The following is a 5,939-nucleotide window of genomic DNA, read 5'->3' on the forward strand; positions in this document are numbered from 1 at the left end:
GGTACTTGGTAGTGATCCCTTGGCACCAGGTAGGCTCATCCCCGGGAGTCATGTCCCACGCTGGGGGGAAGGCAATGCATTTACATGCTGATTTTGGCTTCGAGACTGGCCACATTTGAGCAACACGGAGGCTCTCAGGAGGTAACTCTTAGGCACATTGCTGCTCTAGGCCTTGTTCTTATTTCAGGTGCACAGGCTCACAAGCATAGTCATTAGTATCAGGGGCTCATTGTTGGACCTTCATTCCTTTTTGGTCTTTGCCATTGCACTTGGGGGATTGTTGCTGTTCCTTTGGGGATGTGATAGAGCTCCCCTGGCTAGGAACTCAGCACTCCCTCAGTTGTTGTTTTTAATTGTTTACACTATGAAAATATCCAAACATTTTTATGTACCCTGGATATATGCCCTGTATAACTCCCTGTCAACCATATGTCCCCTGTCAATAACATCCCACACCAGTATTCCTCTACTGCCATTTTTGAACCACTCTGTGATCCAAAACTTCCTGAAAAGTGAAGCCCAATATATTGCCAGGTTCCCTTAATAGTAAAATGGAATATTGCGATGAGTTTAAAGGTTAGATATAGAATACATATTAATTTGGAAAAATTCTACATCCTATCTTTTTCTTTTCTTTTTTCTAATTATTAAGCTTATCTTCACAAGAGTTTTAGATCACAGTAATTCATATATACAATATACAGTACTCCCACATGTCCAACATAAAACCTTTTCCCTTCCACAGCAATAAACTTTTAACATATTCATACCATATTTACTGAAACTGATGTACAGATATTTAGACAATAGCTTTCAAACAAGGTAACATTTGTGTTTACATTGTGGTTTATACTTTAGGCTATACAATTTTCTAAATTTTTAGTTATTCTATGTTTTACATTATGATTTACATTTTAGCCTATCAGCCCCTATATATTTTTGGTATAATTTTACATGTTTTATATCCATCCTTGAGTACTCTTGTGAAACACTTCTATTGCCCTCACAGTTACGTTGGTTCCATCTATTCAATACCTATTTCCCCCTCCCCTTAGGGCCCACAGTGACAGTCAATCTTCATTTCTTGAGGAGCCATGTTCAGAGATACTTGCAACAGTGTTGAAGGCTTGACATGCTCAACTGCCCTAATGCCCTGGGAGCCACCATTTCTCTTGAGAGATACAGTTCCCTCTATTTGATGGCATCAGTTCTCCCCAGGATGTGAGTATACCTTCACTCTCATTATATGGGTCTCTACCCAATGATATAACCCACTCTGGCAAAATGAGCATTCACATATTCAGTCTGTCCTGCATCAGATTATCCCCTTTAAGTATCTTAAACAGGTAACTTTCCTTATTATATTTTTGAAAAGGTTTTCTCAGCATTATACTCTCAACGAACACCTGCCAATCTCCTATGTTCGTATGTTGCCCCACCCTCCCCCCAATTTCTTGGGCAATATTATCCATCCGCCCATCCCTAGCCCCCCTCAAGCCCGCAAAGCCCCACCCAAAGGTAACCCTATGCCCCATTTTATCCCTTCCTTGTATGCATACTTACCTCCAGCTTATCATAGATTTCATCCATGTAGATGTCAGCTTACTTGATTCAGCACTTGCTCTTCTTCTGAAGTCCTGAAGCTTTGAGAAAGATATTTCTGCTACTTTTTGCTGGTGATTCAAAGCTTCTGTGAGTGAATGGAGCCCTGAAACTTCTCACTGTGTCACCTCGATTGGGGTAAAGACTTACATTTTAAAACCTGACTTCATTTTATTTACTTTTAAAAACATACAGTAAAATTATTTTTTTGTGGTGTATAGTTCTATGAGTTTTGATAAACTCATATAGTTGTGCAAGCCCTTCCAAAATGAAGACATAGAACAGTTCCATTACTTCAAACTATTCCCTCATGTCGCCCCTTTTAGTCAACTATTTGCTCCATCCTCAGCTCCTGGGGACAGTTTTCTGTTCCTATGTTTTCCCTTTTCCAGACAGACATATGAATGGAATCATATAGAATGCAGTCTGATGTCTTTCACTCCCATAATGTATTTGAGATTCATCAATGTTGCTCTGTGAATCCATGTTCTTTTTGTTGTTGTTGCTGCTATGAGTAGTATTGAATTGAATGGATATACCACAGTTAATTTATTCATGAGTTGATGGACATTTGGATATTTCAGTTTTGGGTAATTATAAATAAAGGTGCTGTAAACATAGCAGTTTATAAACACACAGTTTTTGGGTAAACACAGTTTTCATTTTCTTAGGTAAATACCTAGGTGAGATTCTTGAGTAGCATGGTAAGTTTATGCTTAATTTTATAAGAAACTGCCAAACTATTTTCCAAAGGGGCTGTACCATCTTGTATTCCCATTTTTCAATATATGAGAGTTCCTGATATTTCCCATTCTTGGTAGCATTTGGCATTATCTTCTAAATTGTTTTTAAAATTTAGTTTTTCTAATAAGGGTGTAGTGATGTCTCATTGTGGTTTTTATTTGCATTTCTTTAATTCCCTAGTAATATTGAGCATCTTTTCATGTGCTTATTTGCTATTTGTATAGATCTTCTTTAGTGAAGTATCTGTCCAAAATGTTTACCTGATTTTTACTGCAGGGTTTTTTTTCTTGCTGAGCTTTGAGATACATGTACCTTTTAAGATTTTTTTGTTTTTGCAAATAATGTCAATAGAGTTTTAAAGACAGTACATTTCTGTCTCCCTTGCTCTGAGATACCAGAGAAAACCCCTGTCTTGTTCTGAGCTATTGTACTGTTGCACCACCTGGTCCAAATCAGCATCATGATAAGATCACCAAGAAGCCCTCTCTTTCCCTGTGACCCCTTGGGAAAGTATGTGCTTCTAGGTTGTAGCCAGGAATACAAGACCCCAGACACATCATTAAGAGTGGTGCAGGAGTCTGGGGAAATGGAAGACTGGAAACAGAGGGATAGAGTTACTTTGCTCCTGAGCATATCAAGAAGTGATTTGACATCATCAGTGTGTGGGCTGTAAGCTGTCTCGGGTATTAATTATAATAATACCATTGTTGCAATTGGTAGAATTTCTCATTTGGAGTTATACATAATGGTACAAGTTACAACTGGATTTGGGTAGATCACAGTGACTGTATTAACTTCTCCATACTCTCATTGTAAAGAAATTCTGTTAGGCAGAGTTATTAACTGTCTTACCCTCAATTAGCAATAATTTAGAATGTTAGATTTTTAAAATAACTCAATAGTTTGAACCTCATCTTTACTCATTTGTTAAGATACTGGTGGTGATGTAGGATAAATATGAGTGATACTTATGAAAAATAATGGTTCATCTTATAATGACTATTTATATAACTCTCCCCTTTGACTATATCTCTACTTGAATAATGTTTGATCAGATCTGGCCTTGGGAATAACCGGAGTAAGGTTGCAATATGTTGCTATCAGTGGATGCTGCGAGCAACCAGCTTCAGTGCTTGAAAAGTGTTCTATTTGTTCTTCTCCAGCTATACCCAGATGTGCTGATGCCATCAACTCCCTAGTCCATTAGCCAACCCTCCAAAAGGCTGGCTTACCATAAAAGCAATGAGTATGGTGCCTCCTGCTGGTTATAATTGCTTCATTCCTGGTTGTGCTCCCTGGGCACTTGGGTGGTCTTCCAATTCAACCCTTAACCTAGTCCCTGTGGAGTATATATGACTGGACTCTTTTTCTGTATGTGTTTCTTGGACCTGAGTCTTGCCCTGAATCTTACTGGGGACTGAACCCAGTGTCTTAAGTTATTGCACCTCTTGCCCTCAGTCCCTGGCTTGGATCTTGCTCTCAAATTGGATGTTCCTCCAGGCTTATGATGTTTCTGTGCCCTGCAGAGGCTCTGGGGCTGCAGAGGGGTTTTCATTCAGATGATGATCACCCCCCGCATCTAATGCTTGCCCTGCTTGGAAGGTACTATCTCCACATCAGGGTTTGACCAGTTTCTTCCTTTTCCTTGGACCATAGGTGGTGACTTTTTCTCTTTAAAGCTTTGTCATAAAGCAAAATCACTTATCACTTACATAATCAAAAAGATAAACTGTTTCTGCAGGAATACTCTATGCCTTAGTGAAGGTGCCGTTCTGGCTGTGGCTGTGTCCGTGCCTCCTGAACACTCTTTCTTCCACCACGGCTGTGCAGTGATTGTGGGCCCACCTTTCATGCTCCAGAATATAGCAAGAAAGGGAAGTCAGCTGTCAGCATTCCTGCGATGAGATGACATCCTGCAGCAACAGCCACGTTCAGTTCCCTGTGTGGATTTTATGGTTTTGGCTGCTGCTGACACTGGCTTTTGGCCATTTCTTTACCAGTCATTGTGAGCATGTGATCCAAACAGTTCTCAAATCATTAGAAAGCAAGGAGGGACTAGTAAGGACAAATACTGGTTGTATTCCAGGCAGCAATTTACATCTTGGGTAACTTGTGGGCATGGAGTTACAAGACAAGCAAGACTATTTGTATCATCCAAAGATCAGAAAGTATGGAAATTTCATCTCATTCTTTTTTAAGAAAATCTGTTATTGAGACATCTGTTCAGTATGTACCCCTTTGAGAAAAAGATTTATTTTTCTGTTTGTAGAAGTCCACATTGAAGGGGTAAAGATAGTGGATCTACCAACCTAGTCATGTAGAATGTAAAAGTCACATGCATGTGTGTGTCCATGTGTGGGGTGTGTGTATGTGTATGTGTGTCCTTATTTATTTTTTCTGGAGCAAAACATTTTATTATTAAAATAAAAACCTTTGTATAAAAGCATTATAGATCAAAAGCTCTATTTACATGTATTGATTCAAGGTCCAATTAGGCATCAAACACTGGACCTGCACAGCAGCAAGCCACACACGCAAAGTAAAATAGACACACAAACACTTATGATTTGACCTCTACCAAACGATTTGATTCATGAAAAAATAAAAGGGGGTGGGTGGGTAACCAAATGCTGCCCACCAAGTAAACTGGCAGTGTTGTCACGTTATAAACTTGTGAAAGTCAGCCATCTCCAAAAAGGCATTTTTCATTGTTATAAAAAGCATTTAAAACTTGAAGATGAACCCTGTGCCTAGCTTACCATTTCTTCAAGAAAGCCAAAACTGCAAAGCACTGTAGATTAGTATTAGTATCAAATTTCTACACGCAACAGTCTAAGAATTGACTTGACATACCTCCCATAGGAACTGAAATAAACTTAAGAAGTACAATTATACTCAAGCTTTATACAAATAATTTCAAATTAGTTGACTCCTGAAGTTTTGACATTCTTATTTCCCAGGATGTATTTCTTACAATGATTTTAAGTGTAACATTGCTCACAAATATTTAGATCATGACTGTGTAGCTGAATGCACAATTTAACCTCATGGTAGTAGAAATTAGCAACAACCAAGTCCCAGCAGTGGCCACTTGCATAATAAGCACAATACATGGAACACTGTCATGAGAAGCGCCTGTATCACACACGCCACTTTTTAACAATTGCCTACTTTTTCCAAATGATTTTTAAACTTTTGTGCCTTGATCCCTGTTAAAGATGTCAACAAGTATGAACACTGAATCACACAAATTGTTTTCATGTAACAATTCGGAGGGCTATTCTCTGGAATTCAAAAGATCTGGTTAGTAAGGGCTACTTTATCATCGTGCTTCCAATTTGGTTTTATGTGGGAAGTTCAGGGTGATTTCAACACCAGTGAAATCAAATGCACTTTCATAAAATTGTCATTTGAAAAGAATTCAGGAAATAGTAGAGAGAACTGTTGGAAATAGGAGGGTAGGATAAGGAGAAGCAGAGGAAAAACTGCAGGAGGGCAAAATATAACTAGCAATATATCTCTATTGTGTCCCAGAAGGTATATCTAATGAGATTAACTTGATTTGAATTCCCTATAAAACGGACCAATCATCA

The sequence above is a fragment of the Dasypus novemcinctus genome, chromosome 16, assembly GCF_030445035.2.
Source record: "Dasypus novemcinctus isolate mDasNov1 chromosome 16, mDasNov1.1.hap2, whole genome shotgun sequence".
In the NCBI taxonomy this organism is placed as follows: Eukaryota; Metazoa; Chordata; class Mammalia; order Cingulata; family Dasypodidae; genus Dasypus; species Dasypus novemcinctus.